We start from the raw sequence: 19,509 nt of genomic DNA on the forward strand, positions 1-19,509 counted from the left end.
AAACTTGCCCGGGCACCAGCTCTCTAAGAGCTCCAGCTCTTAAATCCTCCCCGAGAAAGCTCCCCCTCTCCCCACCTCTCTCTTATTAGTTAATTCTTACGTGAGTACTGCCCCAGCCTTCCAGGGAGAAACACCCATGCTGCTGCTGCTCTCCCAGGGCAGCGGCACTGGCTGCATCATCACTGCCTTGAGAAGGGCAGCCTTTGGGGGACACTTGAAAGCCCTGGCTGCAGCTAACTCCCTGGCTGGTTAGCTCAGTTGGTTAGAGCGTGGTGCTAATAACGCCAAGGTCGCAGGTTCAATCCCCGCACGGGCCAGCTGGCTCTTTTCCAGAGCCCTGAAACAGCTCTCCCAGAGAGGCTGTGGAGAGTCTCCTGCTCTGCAGATAGTCAAAACCTGCCTGGACATGCTCCAGGTGACTTTGCATGAGCAAAGGGTGGGGGGGGGGGAGCGGGGGCAGCTGGACTGAGGTGACCTCTGGAGGTCCCTTCCAGTCTCAGCTGTTCTGGGTGATCCTACCAAAGCCTGAACTCACAGTGCCTCAGCCTCTCTCTGCTGTGGTGCTGCTGCATGAGTACTGCACCCTGAGCCAGTGCCTGCCTGCACACCCACCCCATCCCCCAGAAAAGGCTTGCAGAAAGTGCTCAGCCCCGGAACTGGACTCCTGGCAGTGATTTTCCTAGGCCTTATTGTCAGTCCTCATCCTTAGCCTTCCAGAGCAGCAGCCTTCTTCTTGCCTGGTAGCATGTCCAACAGCAGCAGGTCGAGCTCTGGGCCAGCCAGGAAACGCCTCTCCTCTGGCCTCTGGCCTGTGTGTCAGCAGTGCAGAGAGACTGCCAGTGCAGAGCCCCTCCTCAGCAAGCAGGCAGCTCAGCTCTGCTCAGCTGGGAGCCCTTAGCTGCCCTGTGCAGCTGGTGCCATATGTGCACTTCTCTTCAGCGCCCTCATGTGGGGGCCCTAGGAGAGAAAGCGTGCAGCCCCACGGACAAAGAGGCAGCGCAGAGACCCGTCCGTGGATTAGGACACAGCCTACGGAGAGACTTTACCCCAAGGAAGCTGAGGTGGGTGCCTAGGGAAGGGGGAAAGGGGCAGAACAGAGGCTGCTGCCTCTCCCACCTCGCGCTGCCTCCCCCTGCCCCGGGCGTAGGGGCAATGCACCCTCCCCCTGCACCAGTAGTTCATCGAGCTACTGGTGCAGTAAATGGAGCCCCCTCTCCAGCAGTTGATGGAGCTACTGGAGAGAGTCCAGCGTAGGGCTACAAAGGTGATCAGAGGGCTGGAGCACCTGCCCTATGAGGAAAGGCTGCGAGAGCTGGGCCTCTTTAGCCTGGGGAAGAGAAGACTGGGGTGGGGGGGCAGGATCTTATCAATGTGTACAAGTACCTGAAGGGAGGGTGTCAAGGGGATGAGGACAAAGTCTTTTCAGTTGCCCCGTGTGACAGGACAAGAGGCGGTGGGCAGAAACTGAAGCACGGGAAGTTCCGCCTGGATGTGAGGGGGAATTTCTTCACTGGGAGAGTGACGGAGCACTGGAACAGGTTGCCCAGAGAGGTTTTGGAGTCTCCTTCTCTGGAGATCTTCAAGGCCCGCCTGGATGTAACCCTGTCTACCATGCTCTAAGTGACCCTGCTGAGCAGGGGGGGGGGGGGTGGACTAGATGATCTCCGGAGGTCCCTTCCAACCTTACCGATTCTACGATTCTATGAGCACTCTGCTCACACCAGCCCGGGCCTGCGAGTCCATGATGTGAAAGCCAAGGGTGAGCTGCAGTGTTCTTGGCTCTCTCAGGACAAGCAGAGATCCCGGTAGAGCCAGTGCAGCCTGGAGAATGTCTGCACAGCAATCCCTGGGTGTCTGTGTTCCTGTGGGAACCAGCAGTGGCTCTTAGAGGCCTGGGAGCAGGCAGAGGTGCTTGGGGTGGGGGACGCTGAGGGTTGCCAGAGGTCGTGTGGAGGGAGGGGGAAGAAGAGCAGATGCAGGTGCTTGCTGGGAGGAGCAGGGCGGAGCTATGTGCCTGTGGGCATTCCTGCCACTGCGATGAGCACAGCTGCCCGCCAAGCAGCTGGTCTCCCCCTGACTCCTGGCCAGTGAAGCGCCCACCCTCAACAGCTCTTCTGCTTCAGTCCCTTGCATGTGCTTTCACCATGGCAGGCATTGCTGAAGGCAGGCCTGTGTCTCCTGGCTTCTCTGGGGTGCCCCATGCTGCGTGCGCAGGCAGCAAGGCTGCAGCAAGGGCACCGGCTCCCCTCAGGGGATGAGAACTTGTTGCAGAAAGCTGAGCTGTGTTCCAGCAGGAACTTCCCCAGGAGAGGGACAGGCCTCTGCGGGTGCCGGGAAGAGCAAGGTTTTGTCTCTGTTGTCTGGGAACAAAAGCTGTCCTGAACTGCTTGGAAGGCAGCTCTGCTCACCACTGCACCACCAACGCAGGCGGACTCCGGCCTGCCTCCTGCTCCCCGCAGTTCGTGAACTGGCTCTGCCTCCTCCTTCCAGCCCCCTGCACACACGTTTCCCCCTCTCCCAACCTCTCCAGGCTCTTCCTCGGCATCTCCATACCCCCGCACCTCGGGGGCCATGGGTTCCTTGCAGTCTTTGCCCCTCCGCTCCTGCTCTTGCCTTTTCTGCTCTCTCCTTCCTCTTCTGGACCCGACACGTTCCCACTCCACCACCACTGGATGCCTCACACTGCTCCCTTCCTTTCCTCCCTTCCCACCATGCAGATGGCAGAGGGAGAGTGAAGCCATCCTCCAGCGTCAGCATATGCCAGAGGCCAGCCTGAGGACGAGGCATTAGGAGCTGCAGCCATAGCCCTGGCGGTATGCCCCTTGAGGCTTCTCACGCCCTGGCAGCAGGTGCCTCTGGTGCCCAACTGCGCCGTGTCTGAAGAGCGGAAAGGGCATCTGCCGGCGCAGCCTGGCCCTGAACCTCCCAGGGAGCCAGACATCGCAGCCCACGGCATCTGCTGACTGCAGCAGAGGCCTTTGGGGCAGGTAGTTGTGGCCGAGTGGTGAAGGCGATGGACTAGAAATCCATTGGGGTTTCCCCGCGCAGGTTCGAATCCTGCCAACTACGGGGCACCATCCCCTTTTGCGCTGCCTGGAAAGACCACGCTGCAGCCCAGCCCTGCAGCCGTGGACCCTCCAGCTGTGCACGCTACATGTGGCCAGTCTGGTCCTCTTTATGGCAAGATCTGGAAGCAGGACATGGTGTTACCAGTGACATCAGCAGAGCATCCCCTGGGGTCAGAGACCGCGACCTGTGTGCTAGGCAAGGGTGGGAGGTCTCCCCACAGGTGAATTTCTCTCAGCTGGTGCCCTCCAGCTCCCAACAGAGCAGCGGCAGCACGGCCCCTGGGAAGCAAGAAGGGCTGCTCTTGGCCTCGCTGGCAGGTGCCGCATCTTAAGGAAAGGGAAAACTTTCCCCAAGGGTGTCTTGAGGCGGGAAGAGAGCCCAGAGACAGAGAAGCTGCAAGAGGCCCATGCTGGGCTGGCCCCCGCAGCCCTCGCCCTGAGGGGTGGGGAAGCAGTCCAAGGCAAAGCAGACGCTCCAAGAAGAAAAGCAGCTGTGGAGGGGGCACCTGGAGTTGAACCAGGGACCTCTTGATCTGCAGTCAAATGCTCTCCCACTGAGCTACACCCCCTGCAGCTGTGCCCAATCCTACCGAGGCATCCCTCTGCCAGAACCAGCTGACTCCCTGCCGGATCCCTCTGCCAGAAGCAGCTGTCAGGGGACAAGAGAGGAGAGATGGTGCCAGGAGCAAGCCAGGGCCCTTAAGAGCTAAAGAGGGGTCATGCGGAAAGAGCTACAGGCCCATAAGAGCTAGATGGGCAAAAGGCAGGAGCAGAGACATTGCTGCCAGTGGCAGGCAGAGGTGGGCTCCTGTGATTGGGAAACAGTGCAAGAACAGAGCTGGAGGGCAGGGAAGGCAGGCAGGCTAGAGTGTGTAAGCACTCTACCCAACATAGGGGGTGTATTTTTTTTTTTTTTTTTTTTGACAAGGGCAATGCAAGAGTGTAAAGTATGCCAAGAGCTGAGGCAAGCCCCCAGTGAGGCAGAAGCATGAGGTCCCACTGAGACTTGAACTCAGATCGCTGGATTCAGAGTCCAGAGTGCTCACCATTACATCATGGGACCCCCTGGCTGCCCCCTTCTTGCTGCTCCGCCACTAGCAGGACAGAGCCACGCAGTCTTGGCTGAGCCGCGGGCTCTCTCTGTCTCCCCGGCTGTGCCCAAGTGGAGCCTTTCTCCAGGGCCATGGGGCACCGTACAGTCAGAGGGCTCTTCAGGAGAGCAGCCGAGCCCTTTGCAGAAGCCTCTCATGCTTCTCGCAAAGGAGGTAGCACCCTCATTCTGGAGGTGCTGCCTTCCTTCTCCACAGCTGTGGCTCGGGGGGCAGCGGAAGCAGACTGGAGGCCTGGTGCTGAGACAAACGCTGTGCTTGAGGTCAGACCTGCTTCCGATGCATCCCCAGGGAGCATCAGGCTTCTCTGCATCTCCACACAGAAGCCACGGAAGAGACTTTTCCTTCTACAAGTCCACCTCCTCCCCAGTGCTTAGACCACAGCTGTTTTCCCTCTCTTCGCCTTCCTCCTGACCTTACAGTGAGTGTGCCCTCTGCTCTCCCCAGAAGCACCCCAGTAGCAGTGACGACCGCGGTGTGGAGCCCCTCCTCAACGGGCATTAAGCACTGATCTCCCAGCTGTGGGCTTGGCACGTAAATCCTGCACAGGCCCCAGCTCTCCCAGCATTGCTGGCCCCAAGTGCCAGATCCAGGGCACCTGGCGGGGCAGACGGGCTCTCCAAGCCGTGTTGTATCCCGCAGCTACATTCCTCTCAGGACCCCTGAGCAAACGCTGTGATAAAAGCCAGTTGCCCCCCTCCCCCTGCCCCTGACTCGATGCAACACCATTGCCCGTCCGATACACCTGAAGCAACTGCTGCTTCTCTGAGACGCTCTTGCTAGCGCCGTTCGTTCGCTGAGTGACTGTCCCCTGCCTCCTCTGAGCCACGGCTCACCAGGGCAGCTTCCGTGGAGGAGCACCCCTCTGCAGACAGGCCTTCTGCACCCACCATCCTGGGCGCACTCACAGCCCACTGGACTCTTTTTGCGATGGAAGAAGTTATGGCATGCCGGACCCAGAGCACTGCAGGAGCCAGGCGAGTCCTCCTCCTCCGGGCTGCGAGGTGCCAGGCTGCTGGTTTCCCCTGGACCCAAGTCCAGCCAGTGGCGAGGCGGACTACGACCTCCAGCAGCCCCCCGCACACGCGCACACGCATTCACAGGGCACCAACACAATTGGCCACACATGCAGCAACAGAGACAGGAGAACAGTGCCTTCCCAGGCACTGCCCATATAGCCCAGTCCTGCTTCTAAGAAGCGGTGCGCGGCAAACACCCCTTCTCGGGGCTCTCTGGTGTCTGGCCCCAGACCCTTACAGTCAGTTGCAATCCTAGCCATCCTCTGGTGGCAAAGTCTGGGATGAGCTCCAGGTCTTCTCCGTTCCTCCAGGACACCCTGGCACCGGCTGCCCCAAAGCTGCCTCGCCCTCAGCAAGAATCACGTGTTCTTTCCTGAACCGTGCTCCACACTCTGGTGGCTTTTACTGTTTACGCCCAGGGAGCGCTTCTCTCATCCCCTGGGATCGCCACACTGCTTGCCCAAGAAGGGACAGGGTCGTGGCACGCGCACGGTGAAAGAGCTACTCCGGTGGTCTCCTCCTTCTGCAAAACTTGGCGTTTGTGTGTGCAGAGCAGGGCATTTCCTCCCAGCAGCCAGGGAGCTGGAAACATACGCGAGGACACTATCCTGGATGGTCGACTTACTGCCTCAGGGAGGAACGGATCTCAGGAGCCTGCCGCTCCGGCTGTCTGCTCAGAGCAGGGCTGGCGCCAACCCTAGAGCAGGCTGCCCAGTGCCTTGCCCTGACAAATTTGAATTTGATATCCAGGGATGGAGAGCCCCAAACTTGCCTGGGCACCAGCTCTCTAAGAGCTCCAGCTCTTAAATACTCCCCGAGAAAGCTCCCCCTCTCCCCACCTCTCTCTTATTAGTTAATTCTTACGTGAGTACTGCCCCAGCCTTCCAGGGAGAAACACCCATGCTGCTGCTGCTCTCCCAGGGCAGCGGCACTGGCTGCATCATCACTGCCTTGAGAAGGGCAGCCTTTGGGGGACACTTGAAAGCCCTGGCTGCAGCTAACTCCCTGGCTGGTTAGCTCAGTTGGTTAGAGCGTGGTGCTAATAACGCCAAGGTCGCAGGTTCAATCCCCGCACGGGCCAGCTGGCTCTTTTCCAGAGCCCTGAAACAGCTCTCCCAGAGAGGCTGTGGAGAGTCTCCTGCTCTGCAGATAGTCAAAACCTGCCTGGACATGCTCCAGGTGACTTTGCATGAGCAAAGGGTGGGGGGGGGGAGCGGGGGCAGCTGGACTGAGGTGACCTCTGGAGGTCCCTTCCAGTCTCAGCTGTTCTGGGTGATCCTACCAAAGCCTGAACTCACAGTGCCTCAGCCTCTCTCTGCTGTAGTGCTGCTGCATGAGTACTGCACCCTGAGCCAGTGCCCGCCTGCACACCCACCCCATCCCCCAGAAAAGGCTTGCAGAAAGTGCTCAGCCCCGGAACTGGACTCCTGGCAGTGATTTTCCTAGGCCTTATTGTCAGTCCTCATCCTTAGCCTTCCAGAGCAGCAGCCTTCTTCTTGCCTGGTAGCATGTCCAACAGCAGCAGGTCGAGCTCTGGGCCAGCCAGGAAACGCCTCTCCTCTGGCCTCTGGCCTGTGTGTCAGCAGTGCAGAGAGACTGCCAGTGCAGAGCCCCTCCTCAGCAAGCAGGCAGCTCAGCTCTGCTCAGCTGGGAGCCCTTAGCTGCCCTGTGCAGCTGGTGCCATATGTGCACTTCTCTTCAGCGCCCTCATGTGGGGGCCCTAGGAGAGAAAGCGTGCAGCCCCACGGACAAAGAGGCAGCGCAGAGACCCGTCCGTGGATTAGGACACAGCCTACGGAGAGACTTTACCCCAAGGAAGCTGAGGTGGGTGCCTAGGGAAGGGGGAAAGGGGCAGAACAGAGGCTGCTGCCTCTCCCACCTCGCGCTGCCTCCCCCTGCCCCGGGCGTAGGGGCAATGCACCCTCCCCCTGCACCAGTAGTTCATCGAGCTACTGGTGCAGTACATGGAGCCCCCTCTCCAGCAGTTGATGGAGCTACTGGAGAGAGTCCAGTGTAGGGCTACAAAGGTGATCAGAGGGCTGGAGCACCTGCCCTATGAGGAAAGGCTGCGAGAGCTGGGCCTCTTTAGCCTGGGGAAGAGAAGACTGGGGTGGGGGGGGCAGGATCTTATCAATGTGTACAAGTACCTGAAGGGAGGGTGTCAAGGGGATGAGGACAAAGTCTTTTCAGTTGCCCCGTGTGACAGGACAAGAGGCGGTGGGCAGAAACTGAAGCACGGGAAGTTCCGCCTGGATGTGAGGGGGAATTTCTTCACTGGGAGAGTGACGGAGCACTGGAACAGGTTGCCCAGAGAGGTTTTGGAGTCTCCTTCTCTGGAGATCTTCAAGGCCCGCCTGGATGTAACCCTGTCTACCATGCTCTAAGTGACCCTGCTGAGCAGGGGTGGGGGGGTGGACTAGATGATCTCCGGAGGTCCCTTCCAACCTTACCGATTCTACGATTCTATGAGCACTCTGCTCACACCAGCCCGGGCCTGCGAGTCCATGATGTGAAAGCCAAGGGTGAGCTGCAGTGTTCTTGGCTCTCTCAGGACAAGCAGAGATCCCGGTAGAGCCAGTGCAGCCTGGAGAATGTCTGCACAGCAATCCCTGGGTGTCTGTGTTCCTGTGGGAACCAGCAGTGGCTCTTAGAGGCCTGGGAGCAGGCAGAGGTGCTTGGGGTGGGGGACGCTGAGGGTTGCCAGAGGTCGTGTGGAGGGAGGGGGAAGAAGAGCAGATGCAGGTGCTTGCTGGGAGGAGCAGGGCGGAGCTATGTGCCTGTGGGCATTCCTGCCACTGCGATGAGCACAGCTGCCCGCCAAGCAGCTGGTCTCCCCCTGACTCCTGGCCAGTGAAGCGCCCACCCTCAACAGCTCTTCTGCTTCAGTCCCTTGCATGTGCTTTCACCATGGCAGGCATTGCTGAAGGCAGGCCTGTGTCTCCTGGCTTCTCTGGGGTGCCCCATGCTGCGTGCGCAGGCAGCAAGGCTGCAGCAAGGGCACCGGCTCCCCTCAGGGGATGAGAACTTGTTGCAGAAAGCTGAGCTGTGTTCCAGCAGGAACTTCCCCAGGAGAGGGACAGGCCTCTGCGGGTGCCGGGAAGAGCAAGGTTTTGTCTCTGTTGTCTGGGAACAAAAGCTGTCCTGAACTGCTTGGAAGGCAGCTCTGCTCACCACTGCACCACCAACGCAGGCGGACTCCGGCCTGCCTCCTGCTCCCCGCAGTTCGTGAACTGGCTCTGCCTCCTCCTTCCAGCCCCCTGCACACACGTTTCCCCCTCTCCCAACCTCTCCAGGCTCTTCCTCGGCATCTCCATACCCCCGCACCTCGGGGGCCATGGGTTCCTTGCAGTCTTTGCCCCTCCGCTCCTGCTCTTGCCTTTTCTGCTCTCTCCTTCCTCTTCTGGACCCGACACGTTCCCACTCCACCACCACTGGATGCCTCACACTGCTCCCTTCCTTTCCTCCCTTCCCACCATGCAGATGGCAGAGGGAGAGTGAAGCCATCCTCCAGCGTCAGCATATGCCAGAGGCCAGCCTGAGGACGAGGCACTAGGAGCTGCAGCCATAGCCCTGGCGGTATGCCCCTTGAGGCTTCTCAGGCCCTGGCAGCAGGTGCCTCTGGTGCCCAACTGCGCCGTGTCTGAAGAGAGGAAAGGGCATCTGCTGGCACAGCCTGGCCCTGAACCTCCCAGGGAGCCAGACATCGCAGCCCACGGCATCTGCTGACTGCAGCAGAGGCCTTTGGGGCAGGTAGTTGTGGCCGAGTGGTGAAGGCGATGGACTAGAAATCCATTGGGGTTTCCCCGCGCAGGTTCGAATCCTGCCAACTACGGGGCACCATCCCCTTTTGCGCTGCCTGGAAAGACCACGCTGCAGCCCAGCCCTGCAGCCGTGGACCCTCCAGCTGTGCACGCTACATGTGGCCAGTCTGGTCCTCTTTATGGCAAGATCTGGAAGCAGGACATGGTGTTACCAGTGACATCAGCAGAGCATCCCCTGGGGTCAGAGACCGCGACCTGTGTGCTAGGCAAGGGTGGGAGGTCTCCCCACAGGTGAATTTCTCTCAGCTGGTGCCCTCCAGCTCCCAACAGAGCAGCGGCAGCACGGCCCCTGGGAAGCAAGAAGGGCTGCTCTTGGCCTCGCTTGCAGGTGCCGCATCTTAAGGAAAGGGAAATCTTTCCCCAAGGGTGTCTTGAGGCGGGAAGAGAGCCCAGAGACAGAGAAGCTGCAAGAGGCCCATGCTGGGCTGGCCCCCGCAGCCCTCGCCCTGAGGGGTGGGGAAGCAGTCCAAGGCAAAGCAGATGCTCCAAGAAGAAAAGCAGCCATGGAGGGGGCACCTGGAGTTGAACCAGGGACCTCTTGATCTGCAGTCAAATGCTCTCCCACTGAGCTACACCCCCTGCAGCTGTGCCCACTCCTACCGAGGCATCCCTCTGCCAGAACCAGCTGACTCCCTGCCGGATCCCTCTGCCAGAAGCAGCTCTCAGGGGACAAGAGAGGAGAGATGGTGCCAGGAGCAAGCCAGGGCCCTTAAGAGCTACAGAGGGGTCATGCGGAAAGAGCTACAGCCCCATAAGAGCTAGATGGGCAAAAGGCAGGAGCAGAGACATTGCTGCCAGTGGCAGGCAGAGGTGGGCTCCTGTGATTGGGAAACAGTGCAAGAACAGAGCTGGAGGGCAGGGAAGGCAGGCAGGCTAGAGTGTGTAAGCACTCTACCCAACATAGGGGGTAATTGTTTTTTTTTTTTTTTTTTTTTTTTTTTTTTTTGACAAGGGCAATGCAAGAGTGTAAAGTATGCCAAGAGCTGAGGCAAGCCCCCAGTGAGGCAGAAGCATGAGGTCCCACTGAGACTTGAACTCAGATCGCTGGATTCAGAGTCCAGAGTGCTCACCGTTACACCATGGGACCTCCCAGCTGCCCCCTTCTTGCTGCTCCGCCACTAGCAGGACAGAGCCACGCAGTCTTGGCTGAGCCGCGGGCTCTCTCTGTCTCCCCGGCTGTGCCCAAGTGGAGCCTTTCTCCAGGGCCATGGGGCACCGTACAGTCAGAGGGCTCTTCAGGAGAGCAGCCGAGCCCTTTGCAGAAGCCTCTCATGCTTCTCGCAAAGGAGGTAGCACCCTCATTCTGGAGGTGCTGCCTTCCTTCTCCACAGCTGTGGCTCGGGGGGCAGCGGAAGCAGACTGGAGGCCTGGTGCTGAGACAAACGCTGTGCTTGAGGTCAGACCTGCTTCCGATGCATCCCCAGGGAGCATCAGGCTTCTCTGCATCTCCACACAGAAGCCACGGAAGAGACTTTTCCTTCTACAAGTCCACCTCCTCCCCAGTGCTTAGACCACAGCTGTTTTCCCTCTCTTCGCCTTCCTCCTGACCTTACAGTGAGTGTGCCCTCTGCTCTCCCCAGAAGCACCCCAGTAGCAGTGACGACCGCGGTGTGGAGCCCCTCCTCAACGGGCATTAAGCACTGATCTCCCAGCTGTGGGCTTGGCACGTAAATCCTGCACAGGCCCCAGCTCTCCCAGCATTGCTGGCCCCAAGTGCCAGATCCAGGGCACCTGGCGGGGCAGACGGGCTCTCCAAGCCGTGTTGTATCCCGCAGCTACATTCCTCTCAGGACCCCTGAGCAAACGCTGTGATAAAAGCCAGTTGCCCCCCTCCCCCTGCCCCTGACTCGATGCAACACCATTGCCCGTCCGATACACCTGAAGCAACTGCTGCTTCTCTGAGATGCTCTTGCTAGCGCCGTTCGTTCGCTGAGTGACTGTCCCCTGCCTCCTCTGAGCCACGGCTCACCAGGGCAGCTTCCGTGGAGGAGCACCCCTCTGCAGACAGGCCTTCTGCACCCACCATCCTGGGCGCACTCACAGCCCACTGGACTCTTTTTGCGATGGAAGAAGTTATGGCATGCCGGACCCAGAGCACTGCAGGAGCCAGGCGAGTCCTCCTCCTCCGGGCTGCGAGGTGCCAGGCTGCTGGTTTCCCCTGGACCCAAGTCCAGCCAGTGGCGAGGCGGACTACGACCTCCAGCAGCCCCCCGCACACGCGCACACGCATTCACAGGGCACCAACACAACTGGCCACACATGCAGCAACAGAGACAGGAGAGCAGTGCCTTCCCAGGCACTGCCCATATAGCCCAGTCCTGCTTCTAAGAAGCGGTATGCGGCAAACACCCCTTCTCGGGGCTCTCTGGTGTCTGGCCCCAGACCCTTACAGTCAGTTGCAATCCTAGCCATCCTCTGGTGGCACAGTCTGGGATGAGCTCCAGGTCTTCTCCGTTCCTCCAGGACACCCTGGCACCGGCTGCCCCAAAGCTGCCTCGCCCTCAGCAAGAATCACGTGTTCTTTCCTGAGCCGTGCTCCACACTCTGGTGGCTTTTACTGTTTACGCCCAGGGAGCGCTTCTCTCATCCCCTGGGATCGCCACGCTGCCTGCCCAAGAAGGGACAGGGTCGTGGCACGCGCACGGTGAAAGAGCTGCTCCGGTGGTCTCCTCCTTCTGCAAAACTTGGCGTTTGTGTGTGCAGAGCAGGGCATTTCCTCCCAGCAGCCAGGGAGCTGGAAACATACGCGAGGACACTATCCTGGATGGTCGACTTACTGCCTCAGGGAGGAACGGATCTCAGGAGCCTGCCGCTCCGGCTGTCTGCTCAGAGCAGGGCTGGCGCCAACCCTAGAGCAGGCTGCCCAGTGCCTTGCCCTGACAAATTTGAATTTGATATCCAGGGATGGAGAGCCCCAAACTTGCCCGGGCACCAGCTCTCTAAGAGCTCCAGCTCTTAAATACTCCCCGAGAAAGCTCCCCCTCTCCCCACCTCTCTCTTATTAGTTAATTCTTACGTGAGTACTGCCCCAGCCTTCCAGGGAGAAACACCCATGCTGCTGCTGCTCTCCCAGGGCAGCAGCACTGGCTGCATCATCACTGCCTTGAGAAGGGCAGCCTTTGGGGGACACTTGAAAGCCCCGGCTGCAGCTAACTCCCTGGCTGGTTAGCTCAGAGCTCAGTTGGTTAGAGCGTGGTGCTAATAACGCCAAGGTCGCGGGTTCAATCCCCGCACGGGCCAGCTGGCTCTTTTCCAGAGCCCTGAAACAGCTCTCCCAGAGAGGCTGTGGAGAGTCTCCTGCTCTGCAGATAGTCAAAACCTGCCTGGACATGCTCCAGGTGACTTTGCATGAGCAAAGGGTGGGGGGGGGGAGCGGGGGCAGCTGGACTGAGGTGACCTCTGGAGGTCCCTTCCAGTCTCAGCTGTTCTGGGTGATCCTACCAAAGCCTGAACTCACAGTGCCTCAGCCTCTCTCTGCTGTGGTGCTGCTGCATGAGTACTGCACCCTGAGCCAGTGCCCGCCTGCACACCCACCCCATCCCCCAGAAAAGGCTTGCAGAAAGTGCTCAGCCCCGGAACTGGACTCCTGGCAGTGATTTTCCTAGGCCTTATTGTCAGTCCTCATCCATAGCCTTCCAGAGCAGCAGCCTTCTTCTTGCCTGGTAGCATGTCCAACAGCAGCAGGTCGAGCTCTGGGCCAGCCAGGAAACGCCTCTCCTCTGGCCTCTGGCCTGTGTGTCAGCAGTGCAGAGAGACTGCCAGTGCAGAGCCCCTCCTCAGCAAGCAGGCAGCTCAGCTCTGCTCAGCTGGGAGCCCTTAGCTGCCCTGTGCAGCTGGTGCCATATGTGCACTTCTCTTCAGCGCCCTCATGTGGGGGCCCTAGGAGAGAAAGCGTGCAGCCCCACGGACAAAGAGGCAGCGCAGAGACCCGTCCGTGGATTAGGACACAGCCTACGGAGAGACTTTACCCCAAGGAAGCTGAGGTGGGTGCCTAGGGAAGGGGGAAAGGGGCAGAACAGAGGCTGCTGCCTCTCCCACCTCGCGCTGCCTCCCCCTGCCCCGGGCGTAGGGGCAATGCACCCTCCCCCTGCACCAGTAGTTCATCGAGCTACTGGTGCAGTACATGGAGCCCCCTCTCCAGCAGTTGATGGAGCTACTGGAGAGAGTCCAGCGTAGGGCTACAAAGGTGATCAGAGGGCTGGAGCACCTGCCCTATGAGGAAAGGCTGCGAGAGCTGGGCCTCTTTAGCCTGGGGAAGAGAAGACTGGGGTGGGGGGGGCAGGATCTTATCAATGTGTACAAGTACCTGAAGGGAGGGTGTCAAGGGGATGAGGACAAAGTCTTTTCAGTTGCCCCGTGTGACAGGACAAGAGGCGGTGGGCAGAAACTGAAGCACGGGAAGTTCCGCCTGGATGTGAGGGGGAATTTCTTCACTGGGAGAGTGACGGAGCACTGGAACAGGTTGCCCAGAGAGGTTTTGGAGTCTCCTTCTCTGGAGATCTTCAAGGCCCGCCTGGATGTAACCCTGTCTACCATGCTCTAAGTGACCCTGCTGAGCAGGGGGGGGGTGGACTAGATGATCTCCGGAGGTCCCTTCCAACCTTACCGATTCTACGATTCTATGAGCACTCTGCTCACACCAGCCCGGGCCTGCGAGTCCATGATGTGAAAGCCAAGGGTGAGCTGCAGTGTTCTTGGCTCTCTCAGGACAAGCAGAGATCCCGGTAGAGCCAGTGCAGCCTGGAGAATGTCTGCACAGCAATCCCTGGGTGTCTGTGTTCCTGTGGGAACCAGCAGTGGCTCTTAGAGGCCTGGGAGCAGGCAGAGGTGCTTGGGGTGGGGGACGCTGAGGGTTGCCAGAGGTCGTGTGGAGGGAGGGGGAAGAAGAGCAGATGCAGGTGCTTGCTGGGAGGAGCAGGGCGGAGCTATGTGCCTGTGGGCATTCCTGCCACTGCGATGAGCACAGCTGCCCGCCAAGCAGCTGGTCTCCCCCTGACTCCTGGCCAGTGAAGCGCCCGCCCTCAACAGCTCTTCTGCTTCAGTCCCTTGCATGTGCTTTCACCATGGCAGGCATTGCTGAAGGCAGGCCTGTGTCTCCTGGCTTCTCTGGGGTGCCCCATGCTGCGTGCGCAGGCAGCAAGGCTGCAGCAAGGGCACCGGCTCCCCTCAGGGGATGAGAACTTGTTGCAGAAAGCTGAGCTGTGTTCCAGCAGGAACTTCCCCAGGAGAGGGACAGGCCTCTGCGGGTGCCGGGAAGAGCAAGGTTTTGTCTCTGTTGTCTGGGAACAAAAGCTGTCCTGAACTGCTTGGAAGGCAGCTCTGCTCACCACTGCACCACCAACGCAGGCGGACTCCGGCCTGCCTCCTGCTCCCCGCAGTTCGTGAACTGGCTCTGCCTCCTCCTTCCAGCCCCCTGCACACACGTTTCCCCCTCTCCCAACCTCTCCAGGCTCTCCCTCGGCATCTCCATACCCCCGCACCTCGGGGGCCATGGGTTCCTTGCAGTCTTTGCCCCTCCGCTCCTGCTCTTGCCTTTTCTGCTCTCTCCTTCCTCTTCTGGACCCGACACGTTCCCACTCCACCACCACTGGATGCCTCACACTGCTCCCTTCCTTTCCTCCCTTCCCACCATGCAGATGGCAGAGGGAGAGTGAAGCCATCCTCCAGCGTCAGCATATGCCAGAGGCCAGCCTGAGGACGAGGCACTAGGAGCTGCAGCCATAGCCCTGGCGGTATGCCCCTTGAGGCTTCTCACGCCCTGGCAGCAGGTGCCTCTGGTGCCCAACTGCACCGTGTCTGAAGAGAGGAAAGGGCATCTGCTGGCACAGCCTGGCCCTGAACCTCCCAGGGAGCCAGACATCGCAGCCCACGGCACCTGCTGACTGCAGCAGAGGCCTTTGGGGCAGGTAGTTGTGGCCGAGTGGTGAAGGCGATGGACTAGAAATCCATTGGGGTTTCCCCGCGCAGGTTCGAATCCTGCCAACTACGGGGCACCATCCCCTTTTGCGCTGCCTGGAAAGACCACGCTGCAGCCCAGCCCTGCAGCCGTGGACCCTCCAGCTGTGCACGCTACATGTGGCCAGTCTGGTCCTCTTTATGGCAAGATCTGGAAGCAGGACATGGTGTTACCAGTGACATCAGCAGAGCATCCCCTGGGGTCAGAGACCGCGACCTGTGTGCTAGGCAAGGGTGGGAGGTCTCCCCACAGGTGAATTTCTCTCAGCTGGTGCCCTCCAGCTCCCAACAGAGCAGCGGCAGCACGGCCCCTGGGAAGCAAGAAGGGCTGCTCTTGGCCTCGCTGGCAGGTGCCGCATCTTAAGGAAAGGGAAATCTTTCCCCAAGGGTGTCTTGAGGCGGGAAGAGAGCCCAGAGACAGAGAAGCTGCAAGAGGCCCATGCTGGGCTGGCCCCCGCAGCCCTCGCCCTGAGGGGTGGGGAAGCAGTCCAAGGCAAAGCAGACGCTCCAAGAAGAAAAGCAGCCGTGGAGGGGGCACCTGGAGTTGAACCAGGGACCTCTTGATCTGCAGTCAAATGCTCTCCCACTGAGCTACACCCCCTGCAGCTGTGCCCACTCCTACCGAGGCATCCCTCTGCCAGAACCAGCTGACTCCCTGCCGGATCCCTCTGCCAGAAGCAGCTCTCAGGGGACAAGAGAGGAGAGATGGTGCCAGGAGCAAGCCAGGGCCCTTAAGAGCTACAGAGGGGTCATGCGGAAAGAGCTACAGGCCCATAAGAGCTAGATGGGCAAAAGGCAGGAGCAGAGACATTGCTGCCAGTGGCAGGCAGAGGTGGGCTCCAGTGATTGGGAAACAGTGTAAGAACAGAGCTGGAGGGCAGCGAAGGCAGGCAGGCTAGAGTGTGTAAGCACTCTACCCAACATAGGCGGTAATTTTTTTTTTTTTTTTTTTTTTTTTTTGACAAGGGCAATGCAAGAGTGTAAAGTATGCCAAGAGCTGAGGCAAGCCCCCAGTGAGGCAGAAGCATGAGGTCCCACTGAGACTTGAACTCAGATCGCTGGATTCAGAGTCCAGAGTGCTCACCGTTACACCATGGGACCTCCCGGCTGCCCCCTTCTTGCTGCTCCGCCACTAGCAGGACAGAGCCACGCAGTCTTGGCTGAGCCGCGGGCTCTCTCTGTCTCCCCGGCTGTGCCCAAGTGGAGCCTTTCTCCAGGGCCATGGGGCACCGTACAGTCAGAGGGCTCTTCAGGAGAGCAGCCGAGCCCTTTGCAGAAGCCTCTCATGCTTCTCGCAAAGGAGGTAGCACCCTCATTCTGGAGGTGCTGCCTTCCTTCTCCACAGCTGTGGCTCGGGGGGCAGCGGAAGCAGACTGGAGGCCTGGTGCTGAGACAAACGCTGTGCTTGAGGTCAGACCTGCTTCCGATGCATCCCCAGGGAGCATCAGGCTTCTCTGCATCTCCACACAGAAGCCACGGAAGAGACTTTTCCTTCTACAAGTCCACCTCCTCCCCAGTGCTTAGACCACAGCTGTTTTCCCTCTCTTCGCCTTCCTCCTGACCTTACAGTGAGTGTGCCCTCTGCTCTCCCCAGAAGCACCCCAGTAGCAGTGACGACCGCGGTGTGGAGCCCCTCCTCAACGGGCATTAAGCACTGATCTCCCAGCTGTGGGCTTGGCACGTAAATCCTGCACAGGCCCCAGCTCTCCCAGCATTGCTGGCCCCAAGTGCCAGATCCAGGGCACCTGGCGGGGCAGACGGGCTCTCCAAGCCGTGTTGTATCCCGCAGCTACATTCCTCTCAGGACCCCTGAGCAAACGCTGTGATAAAAGCCAGTTGCCCCCCTCCCCCTGCCCCTGACTCGATGCAACACCATTGCCCGTCCGATACACCTGAAGCAACTGCTGCTTCTCTGAGATGCTCTTGCTAGCGCCGTTCGTTCGCTGAGTGACTGTCCCCTGCCTCCTCTGAGCCACGGCTCACCAGGGCAGCTTCCGTGGATGAGCACCCCTCTGCAGACAGGCCTTCTGCACCCACCATCCTGGGCGCACTCACAGCCCACTGGACTCTTTTTGCGATGGAAGAAGTTATGGCATGCCGGACCCAGAGCACTGCAGGAGCCAGGCGAGTCCTCCTCCTCCGGGCTGCGAGGTGCCAGGCTGCTGGTTTCCCCTGGACCCAAGTCCAGCCAGTGGCGAGGCGGACTACGACCTCCAGCAGCCCCCCGCACACGCGCACACGCATTCACAGGGCACCAACACAACTGGCCACACATGCAGCAACAGAGACAGGAGAGCAGTGCCTTCCCAGGCACTGCCCATATAGCCCAGTCCTGCTTCTAAGAAGCGGTATGCGGCAAACACCCCTTCTCGGGGCTCTCTGGTGTCTGGCCCCAGACCCTTACAGTCAGTTGCAATCCTAGCCATCCTCTGGTGGCACAGTCTGGGATGAGCTCCAGGTCTTCTCCGTTCCTCCAGGACACCCTGGCACCGGCTGCCCCAAAGCTGCCTCGCCCTCAGCAAGAATCACGTGTTCTTTCCTGAGCCGTGCTCCACACTCTGGTGGCTTTTACTGTTTACGCCCAGGGAGCGCTTCTCTCATCCCCTGGGATCGCCACGCTGCCTGCCCAAGAAGGGACAGGGTCGTGGCACGCGCACGGTGAAAGAGCTGCTCCGGTGGTCTCCTCCTTCTGCAAAACTTGGCGTTTGTGTGTGCAGAGCAGGGCATTTCCTCCCAGCAGCCAGGGAGCTGGAAACATACGCGAGGACACTATCCTGGATGGTCGACTTACTGCCTCAGGGAGGAACGGATCTCAGGAGCCTGCCGCTCCGGCTGTCTGCTCAGAGCAGGGCTGGCGCCAACCCTAGAGCAGGTTTCCACCAGAAAAGGCTTGCAGAAAGTGCTCAGCCCCGGAACTGGACTCCTGGCAGTGATTTTCCTAGGCCTTGTTGTCAGTCCTCAGCCTTCCAGAGCAGCAGCCTTCTTCTTGCCTGGTAGCATGTCCAACAGCAGCAGGTCGAGCTCTGGGCCAGCCAGGAAATGCCTCTCCTCTGGCCTGTGTGTCAGCAGTGCGGAGAGACTGCCAGCGCAGAGCCCCTCCTCAGCAAGCAGGCAGCTCAGCTGGGAGCCCTTAGCTGCCCTGTGCAGCTGGTGCCATATGTGCACTTCTCTTCAGCGCCCTCATGTGGGGGCCCTAGGAGAGAAAGCGTGCAGCCCCACAGACAAAGAGGCAGCACAGAGAGCCATCCGTGGATTAGGACACAGCCTACGGAGAGACTTTACCCCAAGGAAGCTGAGGTGGATGCCTAGGGAAGGAGGAAAGGGGCAGAGCAAAGGCTCCTGCCTCTCCCACCTCGCACTGCCTCCCCCTGCCCCGGGCTTAGGAGCTCTGCACCCTCCCCCTGCACCAGTAGTTCATGGAGCTACTGGTGCGGTACATGGAGCCCCCTCTCCAGCAGTTGATGGAGCTGCTGGAGAGAGTCCAGCGTAGGGCTACAAAGATGATCAGAGGGCTGGAGCACCTGCCCTATGAGGAACGGCTGCGAGAGCTGGGCCTCTTTAGCCTGGGGAAGAGAAGACTAGGGTGGGGGGGCGGAATCTTATCAACGTGTACAAGTACCTGAAGGGAGGGTGTCAAGGGGACGAGGACAATGTCTTTTCAGTTGCCCCGTGTGACAGGACAAGAGGCAATGGGCAGAAACTGAAGCACGGGAAGTTCCGCCTGGATGTGAGGGGGAATTTCTTCACTGGGAGAGTGATGGAGCACTGGACCAGGTTGCCCACAGAGGTTGTGGAGTCTCCTCCTCTGGAGATCTTCAAGGCCCGCCTGGATGTAACCCTGTCTACCATGCTCTAAGTGACCCTGCTGAGCAGGGGGGGGTGGACTAGATGATCTCCGGAGGTCCCTTCCAACCTTACCGATTCTACGATTCTATGAGCACTCTGCTCACAACAGCCCGGGCCTGCGAGTCCATGATGTGAAAGCCAAGGGTGAGCTGCAGTGTTCTTGGCTCTCTCAGGACAAGCAGAGATCCCGGTAGAGCCAGTGCAGCCTGGAGAATGTCTGCACAGCAGTCCCTGGGTGTCTGTGTTCCTGTGGGAACCAGCAGTGGCTCTTAGAGGCCTGGGAGCAGGCAGAGGTGCTTGGGGTGGGGGACGCTGAGGGTTGCCAGAGGTCGTGTGGAGGGAGGGGGAAGAAGAGCAGATGCAGGTGCTTGCTGGGAGGAGCAGGGCGGAGCTATGTGCCTGTGGGCATTTCTGCCACTGCGACGAGCACAGCTGCCCGCCAAGCAGCTGGTCTCCCCTTGACTCCTGGCCAGTGAAGCGCCCACCCTCAACAGCTCTTCTGCTTCAGTCCCTTGCATGTGCTTTCACCATGGCAGGCATTGCTGAAGGCAGGCCTGTGTCTCCTGGCTTCTCTGGGGTGCCCCATGCTGCGTGCTCAGGCAGCAAGGCTGCAGCAAGGGCACCGGCTCCCCTCAGGGGATGAGAACTTGTTGCAGAAAGCTGAGCTGTGTTCCAGCAGGAACTTCCCCAG

At 59.8% G+C, this 19,509-nt stretch overlaps 12 non-coding genes across 12 annotated transcripts; 6 read left to right on the forward strand and 6 right to left on the reverse strand.

Annotated features, from left to right (window-relative positions):
• Positions 1-243: 243 nt before the first annotated feature.
• On the forward strand, positions 244-317 carry TRNAI-AAU (transfer RNA isoleucine (anticodon AAU)). Its single transcript has one exon. It is a non-coding gene; the product is annotated as a tRNA-Ile (tRNA).
• A 2,670-nt stretch (positions 318-2,987) lies between these two features.
• TRNAS-AGA (transfer RNA serine (anticodon AGA)) lies at positions 2,988-3,069 on the forward strand. The gene has a single exon. It is a non-coding gene; the product is annotated as a tRNA-Ser (tRNA).
• Positions 3,070-3,565: 496 nt separating this feature from the next.
• TRNAC-GCA (transfer RNA cysteine (anticodon GCA)) lies at positions 3,566-3,637 on the reverse strand. Its single transcript has one exon. It is a non-coding gene; the product is annotated as a tRNA-Cys (tRNA).
• A 422-nt stretch (positions 3,638-4,059) lies between these two features.
• TRNAQ-CUG (transfer RNA glutamine (anticodon CUG)) lies at positions 4,060-4,131 on the reverse strand. Its single transcript has one exon. It is a non-coding gene; the product is annotated as a tRNA-Gln (tRNA).
• Positions 4,132-6,203: 2,072 nt separating this feature from the next.
• TRNAI-AAU (transfer RNA isoleucine (anticodon AAU)) lies at positions 6,204-6,277 on the forward strand. Its single transcript has one exon. It is a non-coding gene; the product is annotated as a tRNA-Ile (tRNA).
• Positions 6,278-8,946: 2,669 nt separating this feature from the next.
• Positions 8,947-9,028, forward strand: TRNAS-AGA (transfer RNA serine (anticodon AGA)). Its single transcript has one exon. It is a non-coding gene; the product is annotated as a tRNA-Ser (tRNA).
• A 496-nt stretch (positions 9,029-9,524) lies between these two features.
• On the reverse strand, positions 9,525-9,596 carry TRNAC-GCA (transfer RNA cysteine (anticodon GCA)). The gene has a single exon. It is a non-coding gene; the product is annotated as a tRNA-Cys (tRNA).
• A 436-nt stretch (positions 9,597-10,032) lies between these two features.
• TRNAQ-CUG (transfer RNA glutamine (anticodon CUG)) lies at positions 10,033-10,104 on the reverse strand. Its single transcript has one exon. It is a non-coding gene; the product is annotated as a tRNA-Gln (tRNA).
• A 2,072-nt stretch (positions 10,105-12,176) lies between these two features.
• Positions 12,177-12,257, forward strand: TRNAI-AAU (transfer RNA isoleucine (anticodon AAU)). Its single transcript has one exon. It is a non-coding gene; the product is annotated as a tRNA-Ile (tRNA).
• Positions 12,258-14,923: 2,666 nt separating this feature from the next.
• TRNAS-AGA (transfer RNA serine (anticodon AGA)) lies at positions 14,924-15,005 on the forward strand. Its single transcript has one exon. It is a non-coding gene; the product is annotated as a tRNA-Ser (tRNA).
• Positions 15,006-15,501: 496 nt separating this feature from the next.
• Positions 15,502-15,573, reverse strand: TRNAC-GCA (transfer RNA cysteine (anticodon GCA)). Its single transcript has one exon. It is a non-coding gene; the product is annotated as a tRNA-Cys (tRNA).
• A 428-nt stretch (positions 15,574-16,001) lies between these two features.
• Positions 16,002-16,073, reverse strand: TRNAQ-CUG (transfer RNA glutamine (anticodon CUG)). The gene has a single exon. It is a non-coding gene; the product is annotated as a tRNA-Gln (tRNA).
• Positions 16,074-19,509: the final 3,436 nt, after the last annotated feature.

This window comes from Rhea pennata, chromosome 10, assembly GCF_028389875.1.
Source record: "Rhea pennata isolate bPtePen1 chromosome 10, bPtePen1.pri, whole genome shotgun sequence".
Taxonomy (NCBI): Eukaryota; Metazoa; Chordata; class Aves; order Rheiformes; family Rheidae; genus Rhea; species Rhea pennata.